Source organism: Chlorocebus sabaeus, chromosome 7, assembly GCF_047675955.1.
Source record: "Chlorocebus sabaeus isolate Y175 chromosome 7, mChlSab1.0.hap1, whole genome shotgun sequence".
In the NCBI taxonomy this organism is placed as follows: Eukaryota; Metazoa; Chordata; class Mammalia; order Primates; family Cercopithecidae; genus Chlorocebus; species Chlorocebus sabaeus.
The window spans coordinates 107,510,368-107,528,613 of NC_132910.1; the positions used below are offsets into that span (position 1 = coordinate 107,510,368).

The following is an 18,246-nucleotide window of genomic DNA, read 5'->3' on the forward strand; positions in this document are numbered from 1 at the left end:
TCTGTGCTTTAATTTTCAATATAAATATTAACAAAATCTAGAGCCAACAGCTTTTGGTGGTGAATCAATATTGAAACTAGCAATGATTTTCTCTTTTTTACTTGCCTTTAATGCTACATTGCCTATAACATAAAATAAGCAAACATTGGCAACTACACTCAGAGATTATTTTAGATCCCAAGCAAATCTAATTCTTTAAGCAAATCTAATTCTTTAATCTTGTGGCTTTCTTTACTACCTAGTTGAAGTACCTGTGAAAATGAAAAAAAAAAAAAAAAAAAAGGACCACTCTTAGCCAATTTACAGGATTTTATGTCATCCACACAAGCAGACATACATATGTCCCCAGAAGAGGACCGTGACTCCAGTAGCAATTACAGGTCTGCATTTTTCTGAAGTTCTGTCTTTGGAAGAGTCACTCCTGGCCAAGACAAAACAGTTGGTGACAACATTCTGGCTCTGTGTGTGCTCACCAAGTAAAAAATTGCCAAAATTCCGTACTCTGAGAACTAGCAAACAAAAGTCAGTGGTACAATTCAATTACCATGGAATGCCAATTTTCCACAGACAAATTTGTCAATTATTGCTAGAATTGTTCATTATGATTTGGAAGTCCTTGAAGTCAAAGTAGAATTGACACATACATATTGAAATTCGAGCATTGGAAAGAATGAAATATGATCTAAAGAAATACGCTTTGTGATGAAGAGCAAAAGTTCTGGGGTTGGACAAATGAGTTCAATCCCAGATTCTGCTTCCTACTGGCCATTTGATCTTAACTTCACTGAGCCTCAGCCCCCTGTCTAAAATTCAATTCATAAGGTTATTTGTGAGGATTAAATGAGAAAACGGAACAAAAGAAAAAACATATACCTCGTTAAGGCACATGGTACCTGGCCCACAGAAATGGCTCAATAAATGTTACCTATTATTTTCATCTCTCCCAACGGACATACAAAAATCACTTTAATTTCAAAAACTATTTACTGAGAATCAACTGTGTCACGGACATCATCCTAAGTGTAAGACACGTTAGTGAACATAGCAGAGATCCCTGCCCTTTCTAGTGAAGAAAGACTGCAAAAAAACCACAGTGACTATAAGAAATATACTAAATTTTGGAACATGTTAAAGGGTAAATAGCACAAAGAAAAGTAGAGTAGAGGAAGGATGCCTACGAGTGGATGGTGAGACTCGTTGTAAGTAGGGAGGCCAGGGTGAGCCTACAATGTAGGATTTCGTTTGTTGACATCCTCAGAGAGTTTAAGCACTGATGCAGTTCTACTCTTTTTTTTTTTTTTCATTAAAATAAAAATCCCTTTTTCCAGGTTATTTAACAGTATTTATTGTTCAAAATCAGAAGGCTCATTATATGTCATCATCCCGCCTCGTTAAAAATTACTGAGTTGACAACTGTGGGATCAATTGTTAACAACAGGTTGTATAATCATCTCTAACATTATGTATAAATCAGCGCTATCACTGAAAGCCTCTCTCTGATTTCATCATAACTTTTCACACATACTGCCTCTATCCAAATCTAAAGCTGTTTTCTATCAGAGCTTTCAGAGCTCTGAAATATTCACCTGGCAAACAAAGCCCTCCTCCTGCTTTCACATTAAAAATACCACTCTGTGTTCCAAAATGTCTATGGAAATTTACATGGTAAACCAATGAAAACCATGCAGTAGCATATGAAATATTTTTCCAATTATTTCCCCTCAAATATATTACTTTCTGCAGGTTGAATCTGAGCTATTTGGGATATTGTACTTTTGACAGCTCTTTAAACTTTTAATTGGTTCATAGCCCTGTTCTGGAATAAATTTTAAAAAACTTGAGGAAGAATTACTGACAGTTTTTAAAATAACATTTTTTGAGAGACGAGGATTCCTTAGGTAATACAACCTACTTTTAAGATTCTGAAATTAAACCAATCACAAAGAATCTTATTAATATTAAGTAATATTATTTTGAAAATGGATACCTGCTTCAAATGAGTATGGAAAAATCCTGACAACTATATAATTACCATTTTAGAAGCCAAAAAGATGCATATATTCACTGTACTTTTCTTCTTCTTTTGCTTAATCACTCACCCCCTATCATGCCTCCTACAGAAAGCACTAGTGGTTCTGGGGAATAAAATTTAAATTACTTTTCACTAGAAACATTAACTTTTCTCATCAAAGCAAATATTTTAGAAAGCTGATACCCAAATTCAACATCAGTGACTACCCTCTAGCAATTGTTTTACCTTTTGTTCTTATTTAAATGCCTTATTCATAATTTTTGTTGTATTTTTATTTGTAATTTAAATACAGGTTATTTTCTGCAAAATTATGTGAGTTAAAAAAACGACTGTCACAACACAAAGAATTTCCATTGAAATACTTTACTTTAAATGTGATTGATCCAGAAATAATAATTAAGAGATTTTTCTTCCTTTGCATAAGCTCTGACATTTTGAATTTTCACAAGATATATTTACTAAGGATCACTACTCTAGAAAAATTGTTCTTCCATTTTGTATACCATACTCTCCAGCAACTTTTCCAATTATTCTTTAATCTTTTTCCTAATTGCACCCTCTTTTTATCCTCAACCCATTTGCAAGGCACAACTTAGAAGAAATATACATATACCCACAAGCATATTTGTGTGTATATACACACACACACACACACACAATCTTGATTTCCTCACCAACAACCTTTGGAGAAGATAATAATATATAAAACAAAAAAGCAGGGAATGCTGTATTTCAATCCCCAGAATACACATTAGCAAAAATTGTTGAATATGTGTTAGCCAGTGAAAAAAACTACCAAATGTAGTGGTTGGAGATTTTGTGATCAGATAATGGATCTCAATCATTGAATCACACAGGTTTTGAGGTTTCCATACCTCTGGTTTGTGCAATTTTCTTGGCATTTGCTCTGATTCTCTAGAGACCTACAAATACCAATTTAAGAATCATTGTTCCTAAACATGTCGTATAAAGAAGACAGTCAGAAATATCAAGATACGTTTCTAGAAGTAATGTTTCTGATCCAAATTTCACAAATCTCTAAAGAGAACATTGGTTAAATTTTAACTCTGGGACTCATAAGTGGATTATATTTTCTTTTGAAAACACACTTCTGAAGTAATCTATAGTCTGCCATTATGAATGAGTCCTTTCAAACACAATGGATTACTTAGAAAAGTCAGATGAGTAGCCCAACAGTTCATCCAAAAGCAGCTGGCCACATGCAGCAGTCTCTGTTAATTTGTCACACATATAAGTGCAAGCCCCTCTATTGTATGGGGGTCCAAATGATTAGGATAGAGACAGTAGCAGTGAAAGAACACATTCCATTCCTTTGTCCTATACAGGCAGATGGGCTCTTTCTCATTATTCAAAATCTGATAAGAACAAATCAGTGTTATTCCCTTAAATAATGATTCTCAATAAATTTTATTAGAAAATTCCACAAACGAGAAGCCAACATATCTCTATTTTTATTGCAAATCCCAAGCCTATAGAGAAATTCTTATGAAGTTATATGGGATAAGGTTACAACATTTCTTAAGAATATGTTCTCACATTCACACATAAAGCTGTCCAAAGTGTAATGTCATTCAGTTGCCACAGTGCAGAATCTGTTAATTGGATCTACCTATGTTTTCCAATTCACAGCATCCTACAGTGCTAAGTATCTAATATAAACACTCCCTGCTGAGACTCCTCATAAACCCTGATTTTTTTTTTTTCCTTCCTTGAAGTCAGCTAGTGAATTTAGATGGCCTAAATACTAAAAATAAACTAGGGTTTTAATTCTTTACTGACATAATCCAATCTCACAAATGGAGTTTAGTAATGGTTATCTATTTTATAATCTTCTCCAAAACGTTAATGCAGTGTTGATATAAAAAGTACAGAAAGAGGAAGGGAGAACAACATTTTGGCAATCTTAGCCATTAACTTTCAGAAATCAGGCCATTTCCTCTTTATACTTTTTTGGCAGTTTGTATTTTGACTTTGATGCTTATTGAGCTATAGCATATATACAGGAAAGAATGCAAATCCTAAAGGTAGAATTTGATTAATTTTTGCCTGATTATCACACACATGCCCAAGATAAAGGCCAAACTACAGAACATTGTCTGCTTGCCAGAAGCCTTTCTTAGGCCCCCATGTAATCATTACCACATACACAAAAGTAACCACCATATTTAATTTTATCACTAGAGATTAGTGTTGCTTGTTTTTGAAATTTATATAAATGATGCTATGCATTTTGTACTCTTACATATTTAGCTTCATTTTCTTTCCCATCATTATGTCTATGAGATTCATCCCTGTTGTGTGTAGCAGTAGTTTATTTTCTTTCGTTGCTATGTGGTACTGCATTGTAGAAAGGTCTTAATTGTGAATTCCATTTAATTCACAATTAATTGTGAATTTCTTTAATAGATAAAGGACCATTGAGGTTTTCGGTTTGGTCTTAGGTCTATTTTTGAAAGTTGTATTTTCCAAGATTGTTTTCATTTAAACTTAAAGACATTTGTTTATTATCTTTTAAAGTCTGTGGGTCTATAATGATATCACCTTTGCATTCTTTATGTTGGTAACTTGAGTTTCCTTTTTCATAATTTATATCACTAGGGAGTTCTTCGATTTTATGAATCTTTTCAAATAATAATATTTTGGTTTATTGGGTTTTGTTATTTACTTCTGGTTGTTATTGGTTTCTGTTTCTTATCATTTCTATTATCTTAGGGTTTTTGGCTTTAATTTGCCATGGTTTCTGCTGGACCTGGAGAACAAAACTGAAGTAATTGTTAGCGATTATTATTTTTAATATGGGCATGTAATGCTATAATTTCCTTCTGCAGTTGCATTCCACAACTTTTAATATTTTAACTAAATGAAAATAAGTCATTTTAATTAATATTGTGATTTCTCCTTAACATATATCTAATTTAGAAAAGCACATTTTAGTTTCCAAACATTTTAAGGATTATCTACGTGTACTGTTGTTACTGATTTCTAGATTATTTCTTCTATGGCCAGAGAACACTATCTGAATATTTTCACACCTTTGTATTGTGTTACAATTTGTTATTTTGGCTAATACTATTGGATGATGATTCTCCATGGGCCTCTCATGTTTCTTCACATCTTGAGAACAGAAGTATTGACTCCTTTTATTTCCGGACTATATTCTCAAGGATGTTTGTGAAGCAAACAGCTTTGGAAGATAGAGACGCTGTCTCCCTCCAGAACAAAAGGCACGTTTTCTGAAAGTCTTGGAAGAATCTTTCCGTCTAGAAAAGCAAGTAGGCATTCTTAGTATCTAGTATGAACAACTCTGGTTTTCCAAGCTCATCCATCTTCTTTTGTAACACAATTCAGCCAATGTGCAAGCACTACCTGGCCCTCTTCAAGACATCCTCTAGGAATTGCTGCCTGGGGAGCTGATGCTTGTGCAGCTTGCTTTACTGTGGGTAATAGAGTTTATTGTCTCTGCTTTAGGATTCTCAGGGGTTTTTTTGACAGCATCCCTAAAATCATGGCAGACTAACATTTTAGGGTAAAAGTCAGGTAAAATTGGGGTTGTTATCAGAAAGATAGCAGAAAGGCTCGGAGTCTCCTTCCACCAAGAGGGCACTGAATCAACAACAATACATAGACCAATTCCCTTTTTGAGAAATCCAGAGAACAGTTACAAGGCAGTTGCACCCCAGGGGTCATGAAAGCAGCCACATGAAAGGCAGTAGGAAAACTCCCGGCACTCACTCTCCACACTGTCTCCTAACACACCCTCCTCCCAGCTCAGCATGTCGTGATCAGGAGAAAACTCTTAGTTCCTGGTTTCTCCCTGGGAGGAAAAGAGAAGAATGAAACATGTATGCAAAGTCTGGACTTTTCCTGGGTCTGCCTAAGAGACTGGTTTCTTTCTTCCCTTCTTTCTTCCCCTGCTGGGGATCAGCTTGCTCTGGGTTTCTGGAGAGCACTGAGAACACAAGAGAGCTGGGTGGCTTGTGGCTTGCTGCTGTTCCAGAGGACAGGAGGTGCAGCAACTAGAGATCCATATAGCTGGGCAGCCTCTCCCTCGGGAGGGAAAGAGAGGAGGAGCCTCTGTCTAGCGTTTCAGTGTTTCACGCCCATGTTCTTTCCAGCACTATTTACAGTAACCAAATGGCGGAAACAACCTAAATATCCGTTGATTGGTGAATGGATAAAGCAAATGTGGTGTATGTGTACAATGGAAGATGACTCAGCCATAAAAGAAGAAAACACAAATGTGACAACAGGGATAAACCTTGAGGACTAAGTGGAATAAATCAGTCACAAAAGGACACATATTGCATGATTTTACTTAGATGAGGTGTCTATAATGGTCAAAGTGAGAAGCAGGAAATAAAATGGTTTTCAGTGTGAAACGAGGAGTGGTTGTTCAATGGGTATAGAGTTTGAGTCACACAAGATGAGAAAGTTCTGGAGAGCTGCTGTACAACAATGTACTTAGAGTTAATATGTGCTATATACTTAAAAATTTGCTAGGAGGGTAGATTTCATGTTATGTATTCTTTATCACAATAAAAATAAACATATAAGTAACTGAAAATTACATATTAAAAAGGAACAAATTATTAACACAGGCAGAAATTCAGATGAATATCTAGGGAAGTAGTCTGAATGAAAAAATTCAATCCCAGAGGTTATATATTGTATAATTCCATTGACATGATCTTTTTGAAATGAAATTGTTGGAATCAGTGTTTTATAAATGTGTTTTAGATCAAGTGTGTTAGACATTCCGTTTATGTCTTCTATATCTCTATTGATTTTTGTTCTGTGTTCTAACAGCTGCTACGAAGATTTGTCTAAGATGTAGAATTTTCCATTTTTCCTTAGTTTGGTCCATTTTTCCTTTATATATCTTGAGGCAATACTAATAGTTACATATAGTCAGTCTTAAGACTGCTATATCTTCTTTTTAAATTCACCTATATTGTTATAAAATGTTTCCCATTACATTCAGTAATACTTTGTGTCTTGGGGCCTATATTGTTTATTTGTTAACATAGCTACACTAATTTGTCTATAGATCAGGAATCAGTAATGCATGGTGTCTTAGTTCAGACTGCTATAACAAAATACCATAGCCTGTGTAGCTTACAAACAACAGAAGTTTGTTCTCACATTTCTGGCATCTGGTCCAAGTTCATGGTCAGATTCTGATAAGGGTTCCCTTCTGAATGCAAACTGTCAGCTTCTTGCTGTACTCTCACATGGCAGAAAGAGTGTAAGCCAGCTTTCTTGCTGCTTCTTCTAAGAGCACAAATCCTATTCATGAGGGTCCCACCCTCACGACCTAATTACCTTACAAAGGCCCTATTTTTGAATACCATCATAATAAGGATTATATTTCCACATATGAATTTTGTGGGGACACAAACATTGAGTCCATAGCAGATGGGTTGGTACACAGCCTGATTTTGTACATCCTGTAAGCTAGGAATGTTTCCTACATTATTAAAGGGATATAACAAAACACACAAATATAACATGCAACAAAGACCATATGTGTACCACAAAGCTGAAAATATTTACAATCTGGGCCATTACCAAAAAAAAGTTTTCTAACTGTCGTTAGTGTTTTTACGATGTATCTTCTCCTATAACGTTAGTGTTAACTTTCCTATGTCCTTCCTAAGAAGATAGAAAATATCATTAACAATAGTTGTCTTTAGTTGACATATTCAATTGTTTTTAATGTAAATTGTGATATATTTGGATTTAAATACATTATCTCAGTATTTTTCAAGTTACTTCATCTCTCCTTTGATCTGTTTTTACACTGGCTTGTCTTCTTTTAGAGTAATCAGGCTTTAATATCAATTTTTACCCAATATTTACCTGTTATTACATTCTTATTTATTTATTTTCATTGTTAGCCTGCTACACTGTATACCATTAATCTATTAATATCTACTTTAATTAGTACTTTTTCCCATTCCCAGATAACGCAAGGACTCTGTTTTAGCCTGCTTGGGCTGTCATAAAAGAATACAACTGAGGAAGTGGCTTAAATGGCAGAAATGCATTTTCTCATGTGTGGGGCACTGGAAGGCAAGATCAAGGGCCAGTACAGTCAGAGTCTGTTGATGTCTGTCTCCTTTGGTTGCAGATGACCTTTCTTCTGTGCCTGTAAAGAGACAGTTCTTGTATCTTCCTCTTCTTATAGGACACCATTCCTGTAAGACCTTTATGACCTCACTTACATGCTTCATCCTTAAAAGGCTGTCTCCAAATTCTGCTACATTTAGGTTTAGAGCTTCAACATATGAATTTGTAGGGGAAGAGAAGGAGACGTGATGTAGTCCATAACAGGCTCTGTAATACTATGTCTGCAATTACCCTCTCTCTAACCTGTGCTACTTTGCCATGTGCTTTAATCCTGCACATAATAAGTGTCACATAGTATTAGTATTTATGCTTAATAAAGAATATCAATGTATAGTTACTCCCTTATATTCATCCTTTTCTTCATTTGTTTTTGCAATTCATCTAAATTTTTATTTACAATTGTTTTCTTTCTGCCTGAAATTTTTCTTTAGCATTTCTTTTAGTGAATATCTGCTAGCAGAAAAGTATCATATCACTGAAAATATGATAATTTTACCTCTTTTGAGGGCTGGATGGGTAACACAAACAGTAAGAACAGAGGAGGATATCCTAGTATTATTTTGAAATTTAGCAGGTGTGATTCCTTAAAATTCTTTTTAAATTTTTTAATTGTTATGGATACTTATTAGTTGTACATATTTCCGGAGTACATGCAATATTTTGATGCAAGCATATAATGTGCAATGATCAAATCAGGGTAATTGGGGTATTCATTACCTCAAGTACTTACTGTTTCTTGGTGTTAAGAATATTTCAATTCCACTCTTTTAGTTATTTTGAAATATAGAATAGATTAACTATAGTCACCCCGTTGTGCTGCCAAACCCTACACCACATTATTTCAATCTAACTGTGTATTTGTACCTATTAATCATCCCCTCTTTATCACTACCCTTCTCAGTCTCTGGTAACTACCATTCTACTCTCTCTGAATTAAATTTGTTTTAGCCACCATGTGTGAGTGAAAACATGCAGCATTTGTTTTTCTGTGCCTGGCTTATTTCACTTAACATAATGTCCTCCAGTTCATCCATGTTGTGGCAAATGACAAGATCTCATTCTTTTTAAAGGCTGAATAATATTTCATTGCATATCTGGTATGAATTAATGTTCACTTTTCATTTTGAAGAATATTTTGCTGAGAGTAAAATTCTGCAGTGCCATTTTTGTCTCATTTCAGCCAATTAAATGTAGCATTTGATTGTCTTCTAGATTTAATCATTTTGTTGAAAGGTAAGTTGCCAATGTTGTTGCTCTTTTGAAGATAATATTGTCTTTTCCTCTGTATTATTTTAACAGGCTCTGTATGTTTCTGGGTTTCATTGTCTTGACTAGGCCTTGGTCTAATGTTCTCTGTACTTACCGTGCTTAGGTCTGAAGTATATCTTGAATCTGTAGGTTGATGTTTTCTTTCAAAGTTGAAAATTTCCTGACCAGTGTTTCTTTAAATGCTGCTTCTGTCTCTTATCTCGTTCTCCTCTCTCCTATATGCTAGTCACATAGAGAGAGATATATTAATATGCCTATATAGGTATACAGATAGGCAAACTTTTCACCATATCCCACCCACATTTCTCTCATGCTATTTTCCGAATTGCCCTTCTGTCTATTCGGCCTTCAGTTTATAGCTTTTCTTTTAAGGTATCTTCCAGCTCATTACTTTTCCCTTCAGCTCTGCATTTTCTTTTTAAACACAAACTTTAATTATTACTTTTTCTTATTCTTCATTCTAAATATTTCCTATGGACATGTGTTCTAATTAACTAGTTATTTCTGTTTTTTGGCTAATATACTTTTAACACAATTCATTTAAATTTTAATATTAGTTACTGTAATTTTTAGTTCTAAAACTTCTATATGAATCTTATATATTCAAATCATCTTATGAAATTCCTTATCCTCTAGCCTTTTAAATAAATGTATCAGTTATTTAGCTTATAAATATGTTTGCTATGAAGTTTCCAAGTGTGTAAACAACTGATATTATTAATATGCCAAAAGAAAGACGTCACATTCCTTTTCTCCAATACCCTTATGCCATTTTAACATCAAAATAACAGAACACAACCCAATGAATAAAATAGAAATTATTTTGCACATACTTTATTAACTAATGAACCAATGAAATCATTAATTTTTAAGTGAGTGAGATAAGAAAGCTTCCTATTAGAACAGAATGTCAACTAATAAATACAGAAGTCATGATGAAACCAGATAATCATATTTGCCAATAATCACAGGAATACTTCATTCAGCCAATGTGTGTCAATGAACACTAAAAGCAGCAAGTAAAAATTTAGGGAGAAAATCAATATTTACACGGTCTCAAAGTACCTCCCCACAATATATGCATTAATTACAGGTAAGAATTAGTAAATTTACAAAGGAGAAACTTGAAGGAAACCTCTTTAATCAAATTATTTTAGTTAAATCTTCAGTAATAAAATAAACAAGGCAAACAAATCACCATGCTACCTAATGCCTCATTTGGAAGAACATAGAATCACTTCTCACTTCTGTGCTATTTCTGCCCAAAATGCATGACCTTAATCTCACTGTGAGGAAACATCAGACAAACCCAAAGTGACATATGAAGTAATAGATGGGAAGATAGGGAAAACTCATCAGTTTTGAGATCTATTTGGAAGTAGTTTAGTTAAAAGTTTAAATTACATTGGGTATGGACCATTATAGCAAGAGAAAGAATAAGGATGACCCAAAGATCAAGGCAAATAAACTGAATGATTGATGGAGCCCTTAACTGATATGAAGAAGAATAGAGAGGTGGTACATTTTCTCAGAAAAGGAAACAGACCAAGAGTATTATAATGTATTCATTTTTTTTTTTGGAGTTCTTTGTGATTGTTAAATGTAAGTGCTTCGATGAATGTATTATCATTCCTATAGTTAATGATTGAAAGTCATGGCCGGGCGCGGTGGCTGAAGCCTGTAATCCCAGCACTTTGGGAGGCCGAGACGGACGGATCACGAGGTCAGGAGATCGAGACCATCCTGGCTAACACGGTGAAACCCGTCTCTACTAAAAAATACAAAAAAATAGCCGGGCGACGTGGCGGGCGCCTGTAGTCCCAGCTACTCGGGAGGCTGAGGCAGGAGAATGGCCTATCCAGGAGGCGGAGCTTGCAGTGAGCTGAGATCCGGCCACTGCACTCCAGCCTGGGAGGCAGAGCGAGACTCTGTCTCAAAAAAAAAAAAAAAAAAAAAAAAAAAAAAGTCATATAGGATTATTAATGATTCAACATCATTTTTTAGATTTAGGACATTTTATATAAATTTCATAGATCTCACTATACTTATATGTCTACAAGTAAATTATAGAATTTTAATTATACCTATTTCGCCATTCAATATATTACTTCAAAAATTATTTTCACAAAACACACACAAAAAAAACAATAAGCTACTACTACTTAAGGTTTTCTAGTACTAAACTGTTGTTTATATTATGATTATATTGTTTTCTTTCCAAATAATTTTCAATATTTTAAAACTGATATGGCACTCTATCCCTGAGTTTTAAATAAAATCTATTGGAAACTCTTTAATGAAAAATACAGCTGAAAGCCCGTGAGATGCATGATAGCATTGCCAATATAAAGCATGCTATTTTACTTGTAAAAATGTGTCTGCTATTAAAGTCTCCAGGCACATAGACTATGCAGAATCATTAATAAGTCAAAAGAAAGGCAAAGTCACATTCCTTCCCCTCCACATCCCCATGCCATTCTAGAAAGTCCAGCAAATATGAATTTCGCTTTTTCCATTTCCATAAGCTCTTTTGTTCAACAGAAATTTATGTTAATTGCTAGGGAAAGGGGCTACCCATAGCGCCAGGAAAACAATTCATGGTTTAATATAAATACCAAATTCAGCAGTAGCCACTTTAATCAGGATATATACCACCATGATACATTACTGTAAATATTTGCAACTATAAGTACATTTTGTTAGAGGATTATAGAAAAAGGAAGACAATCAGAAAGGATTTACTCTTAACTAGGGAAATACAAATCTAGAAAGTTATAAAGTTAAAATTAAACTCTTGGAAGCTTTTTGAATCAGAAACAGAAAAGGCTTATTTACAGTTGTGAGGAATAAGTGAATTTAGTGTTCATTAAAATTTCTCTTCTATTACAAGTGTTGTCTTTAATTTCCAATATGTTCTTACATAGGCAAGCTCTCTTCACTCCAAATAAATGTGTTCTGTTCCACCGTTTATATTTACTTTTTTTTTTTTTTTTTTTTTTTTTTTGAGACGGAGTCTCGCTCTGTCGCCCAGGCTGGAGTGCAGTGGCCGATCTCAGCTCACTGCAAGCTCCGCCTCCCGGGTTTACGCCATTCTCCTGCCTCAGCCTCCCGAGTAGCTGGGACTACAGGCGCCCGCCACCGCGCCCGGCTAGTTTTTTGTATTTTTTAGTAGAGACGGGGTTTCACCGTGTTAGCCAGGATGGTCTCGATCTCCTGACCTCGTGATCCGCCCGTCTCGGCCTCCCAAAGTGCTAGGATTACAGGCTTGAGCCACCGCGCCCGGCCGATATTTACTTTTTATTAAAGAGTTCCTCTTCTTAGCAACCTGATAATGTAGTGAATCTAAGAAGTCTATCAGATCAGCTGGCTAGAATAATATAGACACAGGAAATAATTCCTAAATTAAACACTTCAAATTTTTCACTTTTCAATCAGTTTTGTGCGTGAAAGGGGAGTGCATCGCATAGACAAATATATTGAGACAACACTAGAAAATACTAGAAATGATAGCAACCTTAGAACCTCTTTAACTAAGGCCCCTTGAGGTTAATTAAATTGCTTTTGGTCAGATATCAGTTCCAGCCTAAAACAGAAGATTACTGCTGGTGCTAGTGCCTTAACAGTTCAAAGGATCGTCCTACAGAGCTGGAACTCAGACTTCTGTAAAGGGAACTTGAGCCATCTGGCACTGATACCTCTGAGCTGGCATGATGAAGCTACTCCTTGAAATACAGAAAAAATTGGAAACTGGTACCAACTGCTGTTACTCAAACCAAATGCTGAGATGAAGAGTGAATTATTAGAGCAAGCAATCAGGAAGGTGCTTGTCTCTTCTTCACTGCCTTTGGTGCTCCCTATTGGCAGAACCTAACAGGGAGTCAGTGGGCAAAGGAAAAGAATGGCTTGCAGAATCCCAGCCATAACAATCATAAAGAAAAGAACAGAGGATGGGTCTGGAGCTTACAGTACTTAACAACCGGCACATTCAAACAGGCATTCAACTTCCCAGATGATACTGCAGTTGGGACCAAAATAATGTTTCTGCTAAAAATGTAAAAGAGGAATATGACTGTGAGCATGCAAGCTGCAGTGTCTGCAGTAACCACTTCTGATCTAGAGATCAATGCAGTTTAGTCATGGAGCTGTGACACATACAAATTACAGCTCAAGAGCCAGAAGTGATTAAAGAGGAATTTCTTCTTATGACCTCTTGGATGACATTAAAGTGACTGCAAATAAAAAGTCTTTAGAAACACCCATTAGAGTACCCTTTGTTTCCATTCCACTTTCCTGGCAGGTTTCTTTCTCATGCATGCTCCCTCCCCACCCAAAAAGAAAAAAAAAAATTGTACTCTACTCCCAGTTCATGATGCTTTCATTTGTTCTCTTTCCCACTCCTTATATCATTTTGCATCAACTATTAATTATGATTGTTTATTAATTAACTTCTCTTCCTTCAATACATTGTTATTTCTCAATGTGATCAATTGATGTATGAATGACCTCAGTTCCTCACTCCTCTCTGTGAATATACTCTTTGGCATGAAACTTTATAGCCCCCGCTACTCTCACCCTAAGCTTGGCCATGTTATTTGCTTTAGTCACTGAAATTTTGGAAAGTGGGACATAAGCAGAGGGTTGGGAAATAGTTTGATCAACTGAGTTTGTTCTCATTCTTGCTCTTTGACGGCACTACAAGAGTACATCCAGTCTAGCCTGCTGGAGGATGGGAGATTCTCAGTTCAGATATGGCTGCTGACCTAGCTGGCAGCCAGTATACACCAGACCTGTACATCAAACCACTCAAGATCAGAATACCCCCACCAAACCTCGCCTATATATCTGACCATAGATGGATGAGCTAAATGAATTCTTACTATGGTAAGTTCCTGAGATCTGAGATGGTTTGATATACAACAGGCAACTGATATGCTTATTCTTCAAGAGGAGCAAAGAATAAAGGGATGATTATTATAATATCCTCTTTAGTAGGTTGAGGAAAGAGGAAATTCTGTGAACATTTATACACTAATAATTTATTCTGTCATATTGCAGTCAGATTAAAGCAAACAGCCAAAAACAAGGACAAAGTCCAAGGTAAGAGACTGATGGTAAGTGGCCTGTTTACAAGGAAAATAAGATTACTAGCTCTACTTCCAGCTGATTCAGAATAACTTCATTTTTAAAGCCAAAAATTTTGTAGTTGAGCTCTTGAGTGCAATTTTCTTAAAATTGTCTAAACCACACAGAAAATCACAAAGAAACAATGATATTTCTTTGAGTTTCCTTTTTAGCAGTTAGGTCTTATTTTAAAAATATTTTCTAGCCTGTTTAGGCTCTTATTTAAAATTATCTACTTTTCTCAAAGTCTTTGTCATACTTGAGATATCCAAAATATTGAATGATTGATGTAAATTATATCAAATAAACTGCGGGACTATATTTTTACCCTGATTCAGACAGTTTCCAAGAAGAACTTTGAACAACTAAAAATATGTATTACTATAATATATCTGAAATCTTTTTTATTAATTTTGTTTGGGGGTGTGTGGAATGAGTCATTATGAGAAAAAAAAAAAAGTAATCAGACATTTTCCACCGCTAACTTAACCGAGTTGACAATATCAGCAGATTCAAATTACTGGGAATGGGAAAAAGATGTAGGTACCCACGCATGAGCTTACCTTCCCAGTGCTCTATGTAACCTCACTTCTACAGCCCGAAGTACTAAAAAGAAGAAAAAATAATAATTCAGGCTTACTATTTAAAAGTACAGTGATTCTGGCCGGGCACGGTGGCTCACGACTGCAATCCCAGCACTTCGGGAGGCCGAGGCAGGTGGATCACTTGAGGCTAGGAGTTTGAGACCAGCCTGGCCAACGTGGTCAAACCCTGTGTCTACTAAAAATACAAAAATTAGCCGGGCGTGGTGGCGGGCGTGTGTAATCCCAGCTACTCGGGAGGTTGAGGTGGGAAAATTGCTTGGACCCAGGAGGCAGAGGTTGCAGTGAGCCAAGATTGCACTACTGCACTCCAGCCCAGGTGACAGAGTGAGACCCTGTCTCAAAAAATAAATAAAATACAGTGATTCTGAGAGGCTTACCTTTCCACACTACCTCCTACTTGTTTCATAGCTGTTATCCCATTGTCCTCAACTGCCACATATGGCCAGGACTTCCACAGTGTATTAAACATCTTCTTTGGACAAGAGAAATGTCACTGAAGCAATGAGCGTAGAAGTTATTAGCATGAACTGAAGACTGATGTTGGCACACAAATAGGGAGACACATCAGTATAATGGACTAATGAATCTAGAAATACCTTCAAGAATTTATGGAAAAGTAGATATGATAAAGGTTGCATTTCAAATCAGTGAGCAAAGTATTTAATAGAATTGAGACAACTCTGTAGTTATTAGGAAAAGATTAAAGTTGGATGCATATTTAGAAACTCTCCTCAGGTATATCAAGATTTTAAATGTGAGGGAATAAAAGAACAAAAGATAGAGAAGAAAGCAGGTAAGCATTTTAAAATATCATCTCAGATCTTCCAAGTTTGATACATAAATTCAACTAAAATAAATAATTATTCATTAGAAAAGCATTTGTCATAAGGCAAATGAAATTGTGAGAAGAATCATTTGCATATCATAGGCAAAAGGCCAATACTCCCAATATATGAAGACGTCTTGTAAACCAAAAGAAAAATAAACAATAGTATATAGTACGCTTTCATTTGTGCAAAAAAGAATGTAATGTATGTGGAATATATCTGGAAATAGATATAAGAAACTATTGAGTGTCCCTATGGATTGGAAATCGGTGATCAGGGTTCCGAAATCGAAAAGGGCTTCTTCATTCTATAGTCCATTCCACTTTAAAATCACGAACTCTAGTAATACATTATCTATGTGTAAATAAATAAGCAATCATTGAATTAAACATTTTTATTTGTAGCAATTACATAAAAATATATTTTACATATTTAAAAACTAGTAACATTATATTTTAAACAGGATTCTTGATGCTTGCTACCAGACAAACCCCAAAATCTCAAAGCTTAACAGACACAGGGCTTATTTCTCACTCAGTAGAGACTGATATGTGTTGGATGACCCTAATGTATGTAATATCCAGCCATCCGGAACATGTGCCTTTAAGACTGGCTGCATTAAAAGAGGTCACCGATCCTAAAGTATCCCAACCCAGACCTGACACAGGTCATTTCTGCTAACACTCCATTGGCCAGAACCACTAGCATGGTTCCCACCTGACAGTTGTAAGGAAGGACGTGAAAGGAAGAGCATGGATAGCACATCATGACTTGCATTTTTCACACTGCAGCAAATTCATCTTTAAATAAAGGTTTTAATAATTGCAAATCCTCATATTTGGTGTCATCTCCTTTTGTGTGCTTTTGTTTTCACCTTGTTAAAAAGACATATTAGATATTCCCAATGAAGCATTAAGTAGATGAGACCTGTGGGATGTCATAGAATATCTAGATATATCCTCTCCTAAATGTAGAATAATTAACTTTGACCTTGCATAGAAATATAGGCAAATATACTATTGGCCAATCCAAATGTGAATATGCTTTGAAATTTTTAAGCTTAGTCATTGTTTAGTTGTTCCAGGTACAATTAAACAATTGTAGTCTACACAGTCATTAACCAAACAGTGTTTGGAGACAGATGAGCTCATATTATTCATTTTGTCTGCATCCTTCAGCCAACGTTTTTACATGTACAGCCCATGAAGGCCACTAAGTGTGTTTTACATCCACTAATTACAAAGTCAATAGGGAAAGCCAACGCAATGTTCTGCTGACTATTTTTATCTTGGAAAGAACTGTTTGTGTTCATGCTTAATTTTTGTCTCCTAGTTCTACTCCAAGTCAGTTTTTGCCAAACTATATTTTTTCACTTTCCAGCAAGAGAAATGAGGTCTGCTTCTTAAAAGTAAAAAGCAATGGAATATGTTACTAGATGGCTTCTGCATTGTTCATTTAAGTACTATGCAATGAAATATGGACATGATTTAGCAGCATAATTTAGTTTCTCATCATTCTGTGTAAGTAGTTATTTATGAGAAGGATTGTTATAACCAATTCTGAATAATGCCAGCTGTCCAAAAGAAAGACTCAGGAGACAACACAGAAATTTTGGTGATTGGGGGATTACTCACCAGGAGAAGACATTGACGAACATTTCATTTCATTGAGGAACACATTGATCAACATTTCAGCAGAGAAACCAAAGCAAGTAAAGTACATCATAATATGTCATTTTAATGAGCCATGAAACCAAATGCAAGAGCAACATGCAGATTGGGCGTTTTATCTCTTACAACATGTGCTATTTTTGTTTACCATTAGTAAAAACACCACAGGGTCAGGGTGGGGCTGTGACAAGTAAAATGTTGAGTTATGAGCACACCCTACTGGTTTGGTGTGAGATGGCAATAAAAGACAAAAGGTTTCATAGGCGTTTTGAGGTGTGTGTTTGTGTGTGTGTGTGTGTGTGTGTGTGTGTGTTATTATGGACATAATGAAACATACGGTACTCTGCAGTTTTAATATCATACCAAAAAGAAGAGTAATATGTGTATTGGATAGATGGTAGATAAATAGACATATTTGAACGGAATTAAATCCTTTCTAAAGTTTATGAATGCCTTGATATGCTTTATTTCCCTTTTTTCCATTTTTAAGACTCTTAACTCTCTCCATTCTCATTTAGTTTTTGAAGACTTGGCATCCCAAGGAAGACTCTTTTGAAGTCAATTTCCCTGAC

At 35.4% G+C, this 18,246-nt stretch overlaps 1 long non-coding RNA gene across 1 annotated transcript; it reads right to left on the reverse strand.

Moving 5' to 3' along the window:
* Window positions 1–3,322: 3,322 nt before the first annotated feature.
* LOC140712115 (uncharacterized) lies at window positions 3,323–17,818 on the reverse strand. Its single transcript, XR_012093566.1, has 3 exons — window positions 17,639–17,818; window positions 9,546–9,673; window positions 3,323–5,313 (listed from the first exon to the last, which is right to left on the reverse strand). It is a non-coding gene; the product is annotated as an uncharacterized lncRNA (long non-coding RNA).
* Between the last annotated feature and the right edge of the window lie 428 nt (window positions 17,819–18,246).